This window comes from Equus caballus, chromosome 19 (genome assembly GCF_041296265.1).
Source record: "Equus caballus isolate H_3958 breed thoroughbred chromosome 19, TB-T2T, whole genome shotgun sequence".
In the NCBI taxonomy this organism is placed as follows: Eukaryota; Metazoa; Chordata; class Mammalia; order Perissodactyla; family Equidae; genus Equus; species Equus caballus.
Window position 1 is genome coordinate 5,338,270 of NC_091702.1, and position 17,836 is coordinate 5,356,105.

A 17,836-nucleotide genomic window follows, 5' to 3' on the forward strand; every position below is an offset into this window, starting at 1 on the left:
GGCTCGGGCAGACAGCTAGAGGGCGCGTCTCTGAAGGGCAGGAGATCACTTTGTTCTCCCTGAGACGCCCTTTGACTTGACTCTGGCTGCAAGACCCCGCAAACAGCTTTAGAGAAGAATTCAACGTCTGCAAGTGCTGGTCAGCAGAGTCTACCACACACCTAGTCCGGGGAGGGACCCGTGGGACGCTGTGATTCCAGGCCCCTCACACTCAGTGGTAAAGGAATTTAAAATAAAGCAAGGCCCCAATGTCATAGCATAGGCAGTTTGGCAAGATTATTCCATCTATGAGGTTTGTTTTTTGTAAATTCACGCTTGCTGCTTGGAAAATCCCTAAGAATCCCCACTCATCAAGCCAGTCAGGGCTACAGAAAGCAAGCTCCGAGGCCGCCCAGCTTCCTCCACGAAACTGAAAAGCCGCGCCCACTCCAGTGTGGGCAGGGGCACCCTCGCGTGAAGTCCAGGCCACAGGAGGTCCTCGGACACTGTGAAGGGAGGCATTAGTGGAAGACCCGCGGAGAGCTGGCAGCCCACCTCAGGCAGAAGGGCCGGAGGCTTGGAAGCTTCTGGTGTCTACTTGTCCCCAGAGGCCGTGGCACTGCCACAGGGCCAACAACCACACATGGTTCCCTGCAGAGACAGCTGAGGGGCAGGCCGCCGGGGTCTGCGTGTGGCCTCAGCCCAGGTGCTGGCCGGGAGCCGTCACTGGGCCTGTGGACCTGCAGCAGGAGCCGGGGTGGTGGTGTCAGCCCCATTTCCCAGACATCGTGGACGTTATCTCCCTGAATCCAAAGGGCAAAGGGTAAGGAGGCGATTTTATGAGAGGCACAATGCGGGACAGACACCTCAACCCTAACCATTTATTCACCTAAGGGAAAACTGATACAATTTGCTCTACTCTGGTAAACCATCAAACAATTAGGCTAAATCACCCCAACCTAGCTTTTTACGTGGATTCTAGCTGGTGATAGTAGATGTCAAGTCACGAGATATTATAACACACACACACATACACACACTCTTACATTAATTCTATATTTATTGTTATATATTTTGCTGTAAGATGAATATAAGTATTCTTCAAGGGACAATAGCAAGTGACAATACTCTCAAGCCCTGAAAGGCTGGCCAGTGAAAGAAAATGAGAATGATGTACAAGCACCACCCACAGAAATGCCAGGCATGAGAGTGAGTGACCAGGGGTCCAAATCACAACTCAGAATGAAGAAGGGACACTTGTGAGAGTCACTGATTCTCAAGGTGCACAGAGCATGGGGGACCTCCACAGCAGGCTCTCCCTATCCTCACGCCAAGGCAATGGGCCCAAGTGCCACCTGTGCAGGGGGCAAGCGCGGGAGCAGGAGTTAGAAGATCCTGCATTTCAGCTGCTGCTCGTCACCTAACACTGTGACCTCAGGTGCCATCAGTGTGGCAGGGATCATGTCTGCCCTGCCCACTTCAGAGTGTTGATACATGGAAAACAACACCATGTATACTAATTTGTATGCCAATCAAAAAACAGTACACGAATGAATTGTGGTCTTACTGCCCTACCTCAGCCCAAGGCCTCAGAGTATCACCAGTAAATCATGACTCTTTTGTCAACAAATGGTCTCAGCAAAGGGAAAAAGTGCCTAGAAGAGCCCTAAGAGGGAGTCAGTGTGGGGCGCAGCGAGCCACAGGAAAGAACAAGGCAGGAAGCTCAAAATTCCCCCTTGCCTGACAATCCAGCTCAGTCAGGGCTAAAGCACTTCAGGAAACAAGTGCTGGCCTCCAGAGACCCTTGTGGATTGACTATCAAAGTTCTTGCTCAATGGAACTGAAACCTTGCTAAGTGGCCTCCATTAGGACTCACCAGGAATTCCTCATCCAAACAATAGTTACCGTCAACTAAACTTTGTGAACGTGACAAACAATTGGAAAGGTTGAGGAATTAACAAGACAAACAGACGCCAGACACAAGTCTGTCACTGGAAATGCTACAATCACATGGTGGTTAATTTTAGTACACTAGAAATGGCTCTCATAATAGAAGATCTCTTCTACAACTGGAAGGGTATTAAAAATAGGGGCTGAGTTTAATCTATATTTTCCCTATAGCACTCTGATTAGTCCCACATCTGCACTGGGAGTGCAAATATTTATTGAAAGTACCAGATTGGTGCCTTCTGAATGTTCAAAGAATCAATAAATATACTGCATTCAGCTGTGTATTATTCAACTTGCTTAACTGAAGATTCAAGCAAAATTAATTAAATTCATACGTTATGAAGACATCTTTTGCCCTAAGGGGACAAAAGGATTCATGGAGTACAGAATTGGGTGACAATATCACCTGAGTCCACCACCAGCCCTCGGGCAATAATGCAGTTGGAACTGCCACCCCTGCCCCTTGACCTAGCCTCTCTCTTCTCATCCTCGCCTCTATCCATATGCCCCACAGGCATGTGTGACGACACCCAGAAGACAACTGCAAGCTCTGTTCAGACCAGCCCCACCCCAAGGCCAAAAACACCCCACTGTACACCCCTCAGGCTTAGAGCCGTGCACACTAGGGGTGCAGTTCTGCCCTCAAGAGTTTGGACCAGAGGAAGAGGACTTCACAGGCCCTGGAAGTGACCTTGGGGTCATTTAGGTAGGGACTTCCGGAGTCTGGCTTATGGGACCATGTTCTAAAAAAGGACCAGAGACTCCAGGTGGGCATGTCCCCTTGGTTCCTGGATCCTCCCCCTTCAGGGAAGGGCCTGACTAAAGAAGGCCACAGGCAGGTCCTCTAAGACACAGGGCTTGGGGTGGGGTCTCTGGTTGCCCAGGTCTGAGGAGGTGATTCTGGAACCCATCACCCTTCTGGCTAAACGCTCTTCTTTCTCTGATTCCTTTAACGGTAAACGTGATGAGTAAGTCGTCTGCGGCCACGGTGCATTTCTTCATCAGCTGCTTCTTTGTTAAAGCCTTTAATTTTGCAACTTCTCACGTCATGACCTGTGTCCTCACTACCTAGTACAACTATTTTCTCTAAGAACACTGACAATTTTCCTCTTACCAAATTCAACCGCCCCTGGCAAGTCTTTTCCCCCGCTTTTGGCTGCTAGCTTCATTTTGCACCTGGACCCTGTTTGCCTTGTTCTGCGTATGTGCCGCTTCAGCGCCGCTTCCACCATTTCCTCGGCCACTGCTTTAATTTCTCTGCGTCCCACTTTCATTCACTGGGGGTGATACTGCTCTGGACCAAGTATCCTTCCAACTCTACACTCAGAAGTTCATCTATCCCCAAGGTTAGCTGATCCCAAAAGTACTTACTCCGTTTTCTTTGACCCAGAACACTTCTCCCCACCTTTTCAGCAAACCAAATCCCTTTTTTTGTTTTTAAATACTTGAAGCTCATCTTTTCTATGAGATATTTCCACATTAACTCCACTCAGACCTAATTACTCTGGATGATACGTAATAATACTAATGCTGGGGCTCTGGGTCTGCGTGAGGACTGCGGAGGCGCACACAGAGCTGATAAAGAGGCTCCCTGTATTCGCCTAGACTAACTGGTTGGTACAACCCTATTCCTAGAGTCATGTTTCTCACACTTTGAAATGCACAAGAAGCACGTGTGGATTTTGTTAAAATGCAGATGCTGAGACAGCAGTTCTGGATAAGGCCTGACGATTTGCATTCCTAAGAAGTTCTCAGATGATTTGATGCTGTTGGTCAGTAGGTCACATTTTGAATACCCAGTGCCTAGAAGGCTGTTTTGCAAAATTTTCTGAGTACAAGTTTGGATTTAGCAGGGAAGAGTGACATGATTAATTAGTAATGTCTGCCATGAGCATGGGAAGAAAGAATGGCAACATGGATCAAATTACTCATAATTCACTGATTTATTCAACAAATATTTATCAAGCATCAACTATGTGTCAGGCGCTGTGGACAGAGTAGAGACAGAGAAAGCACTATGTTCACAGAGCTCACATTCTAGTAGGATAGAGATAGTGAAAAAGCAAATAAACAAGATAATTTTACATAGTGGTAGGTGCTACAAAGGCAATGAAGGCAACAAATAGGTAGCACACAGAGCAGCTGGAGAAGGCTACTTTCAAGGGAGCGGCAGGAAAAGCCTCCTGCTGGGGTAATGGCTGGGCGGAGGCCTGCAAAGTGGAAGAAACTCAGATACGTTATTACTGAGGGAACAGCCTTTCACCTGAGGGAACAGAAAAAGCAACAGCCCAGAATCAGGAAGGGGTCAGAGTGCCACATATCTGCTGTGCTCAGAGAGTGGAAAAGCACAGACTTTGTGTTCAGGTGAGGATGTGTTCTAATCCCAACTGTCCCACCGTGGAAAAAGTTATTTAGCCTATTTTCTATTTTTTCAAAAAAATTTTACTTCTTGCTATTTGTCAGAAGCTTTGCTAGATGCCAGAGATCCAGTGCTCAGTACGCTGGAGGTGACTCTACTGTCCTGAAGCTTCTACTCCAGCCCTCTTCACCTGTTTCCTCCTCTACAAATAGGGTAAAATAACTCGCACTTTGTAGAGTCATCAAATGAAATAATGTTTTGAAAATTTTAGTATATGATACTTAATAAGTACTCAACAATTATCAGAATCCTTATCTTCCCTTACATATTTGGCAGTATAATGTTGACAAAGTTTATCCGTCTTTTGTGTATTTAAGATTTATTTTTTAATCTGTTTTATTTTTCCCCATAGATCATAAATTCTCAAATTTAGGGAACATAACCTTTTATAGCTGTTTGGTACCTTGGAGAGCAATTTATTCACACAATTCTTCAACAGATATTTTACTAAGTGCCAAATAAATAGATGGATCAATTGTTTGGTGTTTGTATTAGAAGGCAAACTAGAGCAAGACAAGAGGAAGAGAGTGAGGGGAGGGGCAGTGTTGTTAGACTTAGAATGGCTGAGGAGGCCTCACTGATAAGGTCTCATTTAGGCTGAACCAAGGATGGGGGGTGCCAGTCACATGAGTTTCTGAGAAAAGAATCTTCAGGCAGAGGAGACACCAAGTGCAGAAGTCCCAAGCGACCCCTGTGTTTAGGGGAGAGCATGTGGGCCAGTATAGCAGATTCCTTCATTTGATAAAGGAGGAAACTGAGGCCCAAAGAAATAACTTTGCAGACCCAAGTGTATCAGTCAAGTTAATTTCAGCTGCTGTAACAAAATGAACAAATACTCCAATGTAAGAAAAGAATATGTCTTGTTTGCGTGAATTACAATACCAGTGTTCCAGAGCAGTAGGGGACTCTCTTCCAAGCAGTGATGCAGGGACCCAGGCTCCTTCCATACTGTGTCTCTGCCATCAGCAACCCATGGCTTCCAGACTCACTTTGGGTGCCAACCTCCTGTGCCTGAAAGAGAGAGATTATGGAAGAACACATGTAGGAGGTTTATAATCGGCCGAGCCTGGAAGTGGCACACATCAATTCCATTCACACTCATTGGCTATCATTGAGTCACCTGGCCACCAACTACCACAAAGGAGCCTGGGAAGTGTAGTCCAGCAGGAAGAGGAAAAGGAATTTAGTGGGCAGCTAGCCAGTCTCTACCAGCCAACTCACCTTCCTCCTAGCCCTGTGCTTTCTTCCTTTGCAATACACGTAAGCATGTGAGAAAATGCTCTCCATAAAGTGGTCTCTAACTTAGTGATACTTGGTGCTAATAATAATATGAGATGGAAGACAGAAGAATTCCTAATTATCTGCTGCCAGCCAAAACATATTCTGTTGGTCAAGCAGTTTAATCTTACTGAGATGGGAATAATGGAGAAAAAGAGTTTCCTCTAATGGAGTGAAGGATCAAACAGAGATATGTTGTGATAAGGAGGGAACATTGAATAGACAGAAAATGGGATCGTAACCCCATTTCATCGGCCCCCACTTGTTGACAAGATCTGGCTGTAAGTCGACAAGTTGCTCTCTGAATTTTCTCACTTCAGCATCTCAGCGAGATTCTTGTGAGGATCATGCGGAGATTACATATGCAAAAATAAAATTGAGGTGTCATTGTTATAAAATGCAATTATAAATAATGGAAAGAAAATATCAGCGTGAGGAAGGCAAGAAATTAGTGTCATACAATGAGATTGGATTACTCTACAGAAAGTCTTTTTCAATATCAAAAACTGTCCAATTAAAACTTCCAAAAGCAATACACATCTAAGAAAAACATGATTACCGGAGAATAGGTCTGGATGCAAACAATCACTAGTGAACAAAGTTTATGGTTTGAAAACTCTACCCCTTCATCCTGAACTACCAAGGCAAAAAAGCCTTTTTACAAAGTAGTCTTCTATAATTTTAAATATCTTAGGGTGGTGCTAAACTTACGTAATTAAAGTCAAATGAACCCATCCCATACAGACATAACAATATCAATACCATGGATAAATATAAATCAAGGTTTGGGATGAATGAAAGTGGTCCAAGTAATTCTTTAACAGAAAATATTACTTAAAATGCTATCAGGCTCAATTTTCTGTAATACTCATTAATGAGCAGAAAATACTGTGTAAATTAAATCCACCACTGACCTTAGATTGAGTAATGCATACAATTTGAAAATCCCCCCAAAATAAATACATGGAAGTCATGAAAAGATTAAAATAATATATAGCAAAAAATTAGGAAAGTACTTATCAACTTGGAAAAAATAAGAGCTGAGTCAATATTGTTTCATTTTAATAAATATTTGCTGAGGACTCACTATGAGTACTTTACGCTGACCACCTCCTGCAAATGATCCCATTAACGCCACATACATGAAAATAGTCAGAATTCTTCTAAATCTGAGCGTGAGCTTTATAACCTTACTTGCTTCTGGTACCAAGATTTTTCTTTTTACATCGCGAGGTTAACAATGCTGTAGGGAATTGCCATGGCTTTGGGGGCACGCTGGATGGAGTTAATTAAATGGTGATGCATAATATATGGGCGTGGACTACACACAACACAAAGAGAGTCCTCCCTTCTCAGAACTCATTATACTTATTTCCTGTTCCACTGATTTGCTAATTAATCATGGATCGTGTGCTGCCTGTGACATTTCCTGTCTTATCAATCTGTATTAATACATTATTCTTATGCTGATTTAATTTCTTCATCTTGCCTCTAAAATACTGAGAACAGAGGCCATACATAACAGGTTTTGGCTTCTTTGAAAGCACTTTGACACACAGTAGATGCCAAATTGTAATATCTGTTGAGGTAATGAATGATCTCAGAATCCAGGACTCTTTTGAGATTAAGCCAGACCAGATGTAAAGTTAATCCAAAGTAGAACGTAGTCTTCCCTCCATAAATGAAGATCCGAGGCCTTTATTGGAAATGTTGGGGTTGATTTGTGTCAGTAATTATAGGAAAAGCTTTAAGTAAAAGGAAATAGAGGGACGATGTGGAGAGAATGGACTAGGGGAGAGAAGGAAAGACCAATGGATTGAAAAGCACATCACAAACACACTTCACAAAATCCATCTACCAAAGAGTTGACCGATCTCTCTCCAACTTCACAAGCAAATACCAAAAACATACAAAAGATTAAGAGCAAATATCAGTCAGAAAAGATTCTTAATGACGCCATCTTAACTGTGAAAGATCAAAGATTTCATATTGAATCAAACCTTTAAAATGCAAATATACTGTATCCAGAAAACGTTAATTTATATAATGATGTATATTTGATTTTAAAATGAATTAATTGATAATCGTCTTAAAATCAATTAATATTTTGTCCAAGATCTATTTTTATTTTTAAAAGTGTAAAGACAGAGCTTTGAAGAAAAGACAGTAGTAGGCCGAATAATGGCCCCTCAAAGATGTCCACATCCTTGAAACTGTAACTATGCTACATTAAATGGCACAGGTGAATTAAGGTTACAGATGCGATTAATTTTGCTAATCAAGTGACCTTAAGATAGAGCGATTGTCCTGGATCACCCAGACAGGCCCAATGTAATCACAAGGGTCCTTAAAGCTAGAAGAAGAGGGCTAAGAATTAGCGTTGGAGGGATGCGATATTGGAAAGATTTGACCAGCCACGGCCAGCTTTGAAGATGGAGGAGGGCCACGAGCCAAAGAATGTAGGTGGTCTCCAGAAGCTGTAAAAGCAAGGAAACAGCCTCCCCAACAGCCTCACGAAGAACGACAGCCCCACTGACATCTTGGCTTTAGCCAGTGGGACCTGAGTTCTGAAATGGAAGATAATACATTTGTGGTGTTTTAACACACTAAGTTTGCGCTGACATTTTATAGCAGTAATATAAAACTAACACAAAGGCCAAACATTTTCAAAGCCTTCAGACTACTATTTATTTGACATTAACCTCAAATTCACTAAAAAAAAGGACAGAAATAAAATGTATGCTTTTAAAAGTTAGTTTGCAGAATCAACAGAATAAGTGAACCAAATGCAAGAACAATAAAAGTCGCAATAACAAGAAGACACAAACAGGATAATATTTATTTCCAGAAAAACAAACTAAAACAAAAGCATTTATGTGATTTTAAATCTGCCTCCTTTGGGTGGCTGTGTAGCTTCTTTTCTTCCATAGTGAGGGGTAAAGTGTAAAATACCTTAAGAAACACGCTATGAAGTTTGTCTCAGAGCAAATGGTAACACGCCTTAGCCCCTCCCCCGGTGTATCGCTTTGGTGTTAAACCCTACTTCAGCTTTAATTTAAAGAGCATAACATAATATTTGCTTCAAGTTCTCTCACGAGAAGAGGTACTGTGCTAGGAAGTGTAGGCAGGTAGACTGTGACAAGGTTGAATAAATCGTCCCCAGAGTCGTAGCAAACTCCAGCCGTCTTTCGCTTCATGGCGGGCAGTGGAGTTGGGATGAGGGCCTCCTACTCGCATTATTACTGAGTTACTGAAGCTGAGTTGAATTCAGTCTCTTAATTTCAAGAACCTTCAAAATGCAAATTCCACGTAAACTATGTTTAAATACAAATCAGTATACAGAAATAAGCACACAGGTATGTAAAGGGGACAGCAAATCTGCTCAGGGACTGCTCCTTTACCAAAGGCATCAGCATAACCAGACAGAGGAGCCTCAGGGGGCCCCGCCCTACAGGCTACCTTCCAAAGGCACCCCACCTGCAGGGGGCGCAGGGAAGAGATGGGGGTCAGGAGACCCAGGGGCCAGCTGACTTGCCCAATAACTGATCCTTTTGAATCTAAGTTTTCCACTTTGAAATCTAAGCAGATTAAACTAAGTTAATGTCCCAAAGTTTGGGATCTATATTAGTGGAAGCAGCAGAGGAGTTGGTAAAAAGTATTAAATAATACTGAATCGCAAAGTAAGAAAGCTATTTCCTTTTCAGTGCTCTTTTTAACTTTTCTAAGAAGATCGAGGAGAAAGCCTCAGCTTGGTGCTGCAATGGCTTTTGACACGTCCCTAACATCAGTAAATCTCCTCTTCTAACAAAGAGAGGTCAGGCCTTCAGTTCAGAGCCTTTCAAAGGCAAAATCTTTAGCTAGAATTAAAATATTGTTTTGTTTTTATTATGTTCAATTTTATACATTTTTATTTATGGCATATAAAACTGGTTTTTCATCTTTGGTATAATGTAATTTATTTAAATAAAAGCAGAAAGTCGGTTTAAAGAAAAATATGAACTAAATAATATACAGGTGCCAATTACATAGATATTTTAAAAAAAGAATCTTGAAAAAGTGGCAGCCAACTGACTTGAAGTTTGACAAATGGTGAATAGAATTATTTCTAGGATCCTTTCCATTGTAGCATTCTATAAGCCAATGATCAGAAACCTTACCACCAGTATCAAGGCAACTTTTTGAAACACTGTCTATTCCATTTAGTTGCTAAGATAATTCTTTAAATTGTTTTATTATTGAATTAATATATACATGTCTTATTTCCCCCAAAATAACTAGTAAATTGCTCAAAGCCAGGAGAAACAACATGTGTGTCTCGTTAATATATATTGAATGAATAAATGGATCTTTGCTTCTCTTAAATAAGGATGTTTCTAGACCCAAAGAGTCCTAGATTGAAAACCACATCTAAGTCCGCATAACCATATTGTTTCCCTTTTATAGTTTATATACCCTCGGGCGTGTTAGAAACATAACTCTCTTCAGTCATTGTCTGGGATCTCCAAGTCGCTCCAAAACGACGCGCTCCAACACGATCTGAAATCTCAAACCTGTCACTCAAAGAGAGGTTTTTACTACTGGCTGCGTTATCTACCTTTGCCCGACAGGGAAGCTGTAAGAAGGTGAATGCCCGTACTTAGAATCTGCCAGACCAGTTCTTGTGGCACAAAATCAGGAGAAAGGAACAGGGATGGGGCCTGCCAAAAGCCAGGCCAGACGAGAGAAGTCGTGGCGGTTCAGGAACCGCCCCCTCTGCGGGCCTTGCGGAGGGAGGCTCCTCGCGGGTCGGGTGGGGAGCAGGGACACAGTCGGGGCGCCGCGAATCACGGCCTTCAGAGGGAAGGCGTTACCGTCCTGAGCAGCAGTGAAGTAACTCGGAGCCAGGCTGCCTGGGTCAGCTGCTTGCTGGTTGTGTGACACTGGACACGTTGCTTAACCCCCTGCGCTCCAGGTTCCTCAGCTGTAAAATGAAGCTAAAAATAGTCCCTACCTCACGGGGCTTCTCCGGGGATGACACCGGCATGAATGCAGGGCCCTCAGTGGTCCCCTCGGCCTAGCACTGTTCTCTTCTGTCTGTCGTTGTAGCATTGTCTCTATCTATGTGCAGGCCTCTAACTGTCCCCTAACAAGGCAGGAAGCGCGCTTCATTCGCTCCTATTTCCAGAACCGCAAACGAACCATAGCACACAGTCAGACCTTAACAAATTCTTCTTGAATAAATTCCTTAACAGACCAACGCTACCACAATGATCTTAGAGCCCACAGCCCTCCTCCTTTAAGAGGACACGCTAACGCGTGGAGTCATTAAAACTCAAAGAAGAAAACAGGCTTAACTCGTGCCAGTAGAGTTTGAGTGTTATTTTTATGGAATTAAAGAAAACTTAAATTGAAAACACATACTGTGCGTCAAGAAAAAAATGAAAGCAGAAAGTGGGGGACTGCACAGAGCCTTATCACTTTGTGCCAAGCATTTTATAGCCCAATCTGTTCTTTCATACAGACGCTGCAGAAGATGAGCAATTTCTTCAACAGCTTTTTATTTTCCCAGCATTTCTAACTCACCCAGCGAGAGGTCGGCCAGCACAGCGCGGACGTGCACAAGGACACGAGGAGGGACGTTGTTCAACAGCCCAGAGAGGCTCTCCGTCAACGCACCAGCGGTCTCTTCAGCCTTGGTCACTCGGCCTTACTCTCAGTTTGACAGTATTTTGAAAGGCCACATCAGTCTTTTCTTAAGAAGAAAATATTTTATTTAACTTTATGATTCTAAAAAGCAAATGATGATTCTAAGAAGGAGATGATAAGAAACAATATCTTTAAAGTATATTCTATAAACTAAAGTTAGTTTATCTCCCATGTAACATATTCTCTCTTTTTTTTGAGGGGTGGAGTGGTATTTTAAGCAACACTCTGTCTCAACACCCATGGGTGGCTAACTTTGCTGGTTCACTTTGCTTAAAGCTGAACCTAGAAGAAGAACAAAACTCCATTCACCTCCTGGGAGCTAATTAACAGAGAACTTGCGGGTTAAAAAGTCATCTCCAGATACCACACGCACTCCATTTAAATCTGTCCTTTATCTCTCATGCTTGAATTACCAGACAGTTTCAAAAATGTGCCAATTTGAGGTTGTTGGAAATTAGTATGGCTTAATATTTTCTGAACTTGGCTTTCAAATTTAGTTTGCCGAAATTTCAGCCACTTGTTAATGTGATGGCAATAGACAATGGCAGTTTTCTCTTTGCTTGCCACTATTTCCTCCTAGAAAACAAGGATGCAAAGACTCCAAACCATCAATAGGTCTGCTGTCGCTTGGAACATGTAATCTCTGTTTATATTGTTTCAGCCTTATCAATTAATCAGTCTCTGTATTAAACAATAATAGGTAGCAAGGAGGAACGAAGTCCACAAACCTAACTTTGATCCATTAAAACAGACTTCACATACATTTAACTGTAAGCTTGTTGATAGTTGTATTGTTAACCTTGACTTGATCTTTAAAGCATGGTAGTATTGAACGTAGCAATCTTAAGTAAGTTGCAAGTAGCCTTGAGTCTATTAATGTAAAGTACTTGTGACTATCAAATTATGTAATTTCCTAATAAGATCAACAATTAAGTTAGTTAGTTTCCCAGAAATTCCTAACTCACTCACTTCCAAAGTGTGAAGTTTCAGACATACAAATAGCCTTTATAAGAAAACCATTTGAGGGGCCGGCCCCGTGGCCGAGTGGTTAAGTTCACACGCTCTGCTTCGGCAGCCTGGGGTTTTGCCCATTTGGATCCTGAGCTTGGACATGGGACCGCTCATCAGGCCATGCTGAAGTGGCATCCCACATAGCACAACCAGAAGCACTCACAGCTAGAATATACAACTATGTACTGGGGGGCTTTGCGGAGAAGAAAGAAAGAAAAAAAAAGGAAGATTGGCAATAGATGTTAGCTCAGGTGCCAATCTTTAAAAAACAACAACAAAAAAGAAAAACGTGATGATTGTGATTATTCAGTTCTGGACACCCAGGTGTCAAAAAATAAAAGAGCATTTGATGACTCCCAAAGTTCAGTGAACTGTTGTATTAGTTTGCACAAATGGAAAAAATTTCAAAACATTTTTTCAATAAAATCTAGATATTTCTAAAGAGCATTCCCATAAAATGAATATCATGGCATAAGTAATAACAAGACGGGAAAAACACTTTTATTTTTCTAATTAACTTCATAACTAAGACTGATGTCTTTCTGCAGGATACGTGGCTCCGTGTTTTGCTTCTGTCTTTTGCTTCCAGCATGTAACTCCCCACCCAGCGGGGGTGATTTCAATTGCGTTTCCAGACATGAATTTCCCTCTCCCGGGTTCTAAACCCCAGAGCACTGCCTATTTCTGCATTTTTCAAAGGGAACATTTAGGCAGTGCCAAGTGTCTCCCTCCATGGCGAATCTCACAGCCTCACATATCTGCTAGGATGATGGCTGGAAATGATTAAGAGCCTCGAAACCATTTTGCTGGGTACTCAGAGTTCTGCCACTCAAACTTTTAATTATAAGCTGACACCCAACAAGGCAGAATGTCAGAGAGCTGCTGCAACCCCGCTCGCCTTGCAGTCTCGCTGCGGACGTTGCTGTATCAAAGCCTGCCTTGCCAATCATTTTTAATTAAATAAAAGGCAGGCCCTCCTAGAGGAAGAATTACAATGAAAGTCAGCCTTTCAGGGGAGCAGCTGTGTAAACGGTTCTAAAATTAGTCTAGTCGTTTCCAAGCTGTATTTTACAGCTTCCATGTGTCTTCTGCAGCCCATGTCAGGATGAGAAAATGAATTTTCTCAAGCACATCCCAGTCATTTGGGGTTCAGGCCACCTTAGTGGTGTCACAGCTAACTGAAGCCTGTCAGTGCTAAGCAGTCTGGGCGTGGCAGACATGGTCACAAAGCACCATTGGAGAAGAGCGTTTGCCTTAATTTAGATGGCGCTGACAGAACGATGGGTACTGTAATAAAGGCCACCCGGCCTCTGCCCAGGGGACGTAAAATGTAAACAAGACGAATAGGAACACAGTGAGCCACTTGGGCTGACAGGCAGTAACTAGCTTCAGATTTCAGACTTCCTCTCCTTAATTAGGACAGCAAGGAGGAACATTTTCGATTCCTGTTTCTAACACTTATTTTTGCAAGGAGGCCGGCGGGGGTGATCAGAGAAAAAATTCATGAAGGACAGGGTAGCCATCATCGCTCCCCTCACCACCAAAAACATTTTAAAAAGAAAGAAACCTGAAATGAGTTTTAACCCTTTCCTAACCCAAACACTTGCACTGGCTGTCTTAGAAGATGAAGGGGCAGTGGCGGGGGGGGAGTGCGGGGGGGGGGGGACTAGAGCACAGAAGAGGAAGGGAATGCGAATGGAGCTGGCATTGCACAGTAGGAGAACATTAGCAATTAGATCATTTACATCTCTGAAAGCATCAAATCCAGACGTAACCACAAATAAATGACCATTTCACAAGGAGCTCTTGCCTTTCTTATCCTCTGCTAGTCGTAATTGAATGTAGCCGATGCATATGGCACCATGAGATTCCTAGACATGAGGGGTACCAGAACTGGCAGAATCACAAACATTTTCTGTACAGAAACAGGTACTCTAAGTCTGGGAAGCAAAGATTATGGAGCCATCTCTGACCTAAGAGAGGGAGTCAAAGAGATCAATAGGGAGCGGGAGAGAGAGGGTCATGTCAAAATAATACACTGGCTAGTGCTGAACCCATACCAACACTGAGAACCAGTAGCCCAACCCGTTCACAGCAAGTCACCCCACCACCTGCCTGAGCAGGAACTGTTCTTGTAGGTTCTCCAGGATCTGAATGTGCCTTACTGATCAGGGAACCTTAAAGTGGCCATTCTAACATGTTTGTGGTGGGCCTTTGACGTGTATTTTAAATGCTGCTTTATCCTAGCAAATGGTAAGCAAATCCTAGGCACTCGACTTATGACCTAAAATGGTGAGCAGAGGCAGACCTACCATGAACCTAACGAAGCTTAAGCTCCAAGGCCCCTGATTTGCACCATCCCTATGAAATCTGGAAGCTGAAGAATGTTCCGAGGGTGGGGGAATACCAAGTTGCTATTAAAGGTTTCTGGTTAATTTCGCAAATAGATCTCAGAAGAAAGGAACCTGAATCCCCAAGGCTCCACTATCGTTATGATTTCTTTCTCATTCAAAACAAAGAAAAGCTCACTTGGATAACTAATGCCTTCTTAGCTTCATGTTCTTTTTCTGAAAAAGGGCCCTCAAAATTGCAGAACATTCAGGTCCCAGAAAAAGTGGGTCTGCCCCTCTGGTGATCTTGAGACCTGTCGACATGCTCTTATCAGCCTGTCAATCTGAGCAGTACAGCTGGGGTGTGGTCCAAGGCAGCTATTATTTGAGCCCCCTTCCACTCTCAGAAGTGTCTTGGTTTGAAGGATCAATGATGTGGTCACTCTTAAGTACAGCATAGTAAATCAAAACACAAAGCATTGGGTTTAAAATCATCTCTGTCATTTACTCGCTATGTGGAAATGACTTGGGAAAGTTATTTAACTTCTTTGTGCCTCAGTTTCCTCATATGTAAAATTAGGATAATAACACATACCTCAGAGATGGTTGTACGGATGACAAGAGCCCACATGTTATCATCATTATTAGTCTTCATTTGTTCTTTTTTTAAAAAAAATAAGCCAATTAGGTATTTATTTATGAGAAAGTCCTGTGCCCGGAAATAGCTAACGTTCTATTGGTGGTTATTAGTATATTGCGGTCACTGATTTAAAGATATCTTTATTGACTTCTGATGGCTTTTTTCCCAGTTTTTTGAGATGTAATTGACATTTAACATTGTATTCGTGTAAGGTGCACAACACGATTTGGTGTGTTTGTATTGTGAGATAATCACCACAGTAAGTTTAGTTAACATCCATCACCTCACATGGTTACAACTTTTTTTTCTTGTGATGAGAACTTTTAAGATCCACTCTCTCAGCAAGTTTCAGACACAATATAGTATTGTTAATTATAATCATGCTGAGCATTACATCCCCGGGACTTATGTATCTTAGAACTGGAAGTTTGTACCTTTTGACCCATTACCCCCACCTCCCATTCCCCTGCCTCTGACAACCACCGATCTCTGTTCTCTGTAGCTATATGTTTGATTTTTTTGGAGTCCACATATAAGTGAGATCATACAATATTGTCTGACATTTCACTTAAGGCAATGCTTTCAATGTCCATCCATGTTGTCACAAATGGGAGGCCTTCCTTCTTTTTTATGGCTGAATAGTATTCCAGTGTGTATGTGTGTGTGTGTGTGTGTGTGTGTGTGTATCACATTTTCTTTATCCATTTATCTGTACAAGGACACTTAGGTTGTTTCCATGTGTTGGCTATTGTGATAAATAATGCTGCAATGAACATGGGGTGCAGACATCTCTTCAAGATAGTGCCTTCATTTCCTTTGGATTTATGCCCAGTAGTGGGGTGGCCGGATCATATACTAGCCCTATCTTTAATTTTTTGAGGAAGCTTCATACTGTTTTCCATAGTGGCTCCACCAATTTACATTTCCAACAACCGTGCACAAGGGTTCCCTTTCCTCCACATGCTCTCCAACACTTCTCTCTTATCTTTCTGGTGATAGCCATTCTAACAGGTGTGAGGTAATATATCATTGTGGTTTTGCATTTTCCTGATGATTAATGATGTCAAGCATCTTTTTGTGTACCTGTTGGCCATTTGTATGTGTTCTCTGGAAAAATGTCTATTCTGTTCTTCTGCTTATTTTTTTATTGGATTGTTGGATTTTTGCTATTAATTTGTAAAAGTTCTTTATATATTTTGGATATTAACCCATTATCAGATATGTGATTTGCAAATATTTTCTCACATTCTATGTGCTTTCTTTTCATTTTGTTGATGGTTTCCTTTGCTATGCAGAAGCTTTTTAGTTTCACGTAATCCTGTTTGTTTATTTTTGCTTTTGTTATCTTTGCTTTTGGTGTCAAATCCAAAAAATCATCTAACTTGTTCTTGAGTTCTGTTCCCTCAACACACACTTAGAAAGTCATTCCTTTTTGTGGAACTTATTTTTAATCATAATTAAGAACAGCAAACATGCCTGTAGAATATTATTTTATGCAAAATCAATTTGAGAATCACCTAATTCCACATAATTGCTCCAGGAGAATAAATTAAAATTAGTGGCTCATTTAGAGGTAGAATTGAACTCGAGTTAATAAAAACTTTCCCAAAACAAATGCTGTCCAATTATAAATAGACAGGATTGGTTTGTAAGGTAGTGAGCTCCGAAACACTGAAAGTATTCAAGAAGTGACTGGCTGACCAACCACCTGGAGATGTGGTACCTGAACTCTGCGTTAGACAGACAGTCCAGGCTGATGACTTCCAAGGTCATGTCTAGCACTAAGAGTCTATGTTTCTATCTCTCTTGAGCAGGATATCTTACACCAAACAATTTCCTTCCCCTTACACACACCCAGCTCTCTTCACTGCCGCATTTAGCATGACGGGTTCCACACTCTTCACCCTCGGGGATTCTTGGCCTATTAATTCACTGCTGTTCCTGTGCAGAGAAAACCTCACAAGTAGAGATTCAAAGTTCACAGTAAATGAATAGAAAAATAACAAGATTTTCCAAGCTTACAAATAACAGAGAAAAGTAGAAGTGTTCAAGAGGTTCGAGAACTTTGTAATGTTGAAAAGTTTTAAATATTTAATGTGCCTGGCAAGGTCTTTTGGGGAGAGATTAATATTCAAAAGCAGTTTGTTTGTATTAAAGTATTTAAATGCTATGCATTTAATATAAAATACATATTCTCACTTTTTCCCTGATGCAAAATCGCATTGGGAATTATGGGATCATGTGTAATTTGTTGAATGCAAATCTCATTTTAAATATTCATATACCATATTTGCATTCTTTTTAAATCAGAATTTTCAAACGTGGGAGGGGGAGCAGACGAGGAAGAAAATCTAAAATGCATTCTACCAAGGATACCAAAGAAAGGAAAATAATGTGCATAGTAGCCAGACAGAGCCCTGAAGCTGCCGGCAGACCAACAAGGACCTTGGCTCAGATTTGAAATGTGACGTTCACACCAAAGGATGGATCAGAACATGGAAGCCAAAGGGGACCTGGGGGCAGTTGGCCCCACCCTTTCATGTT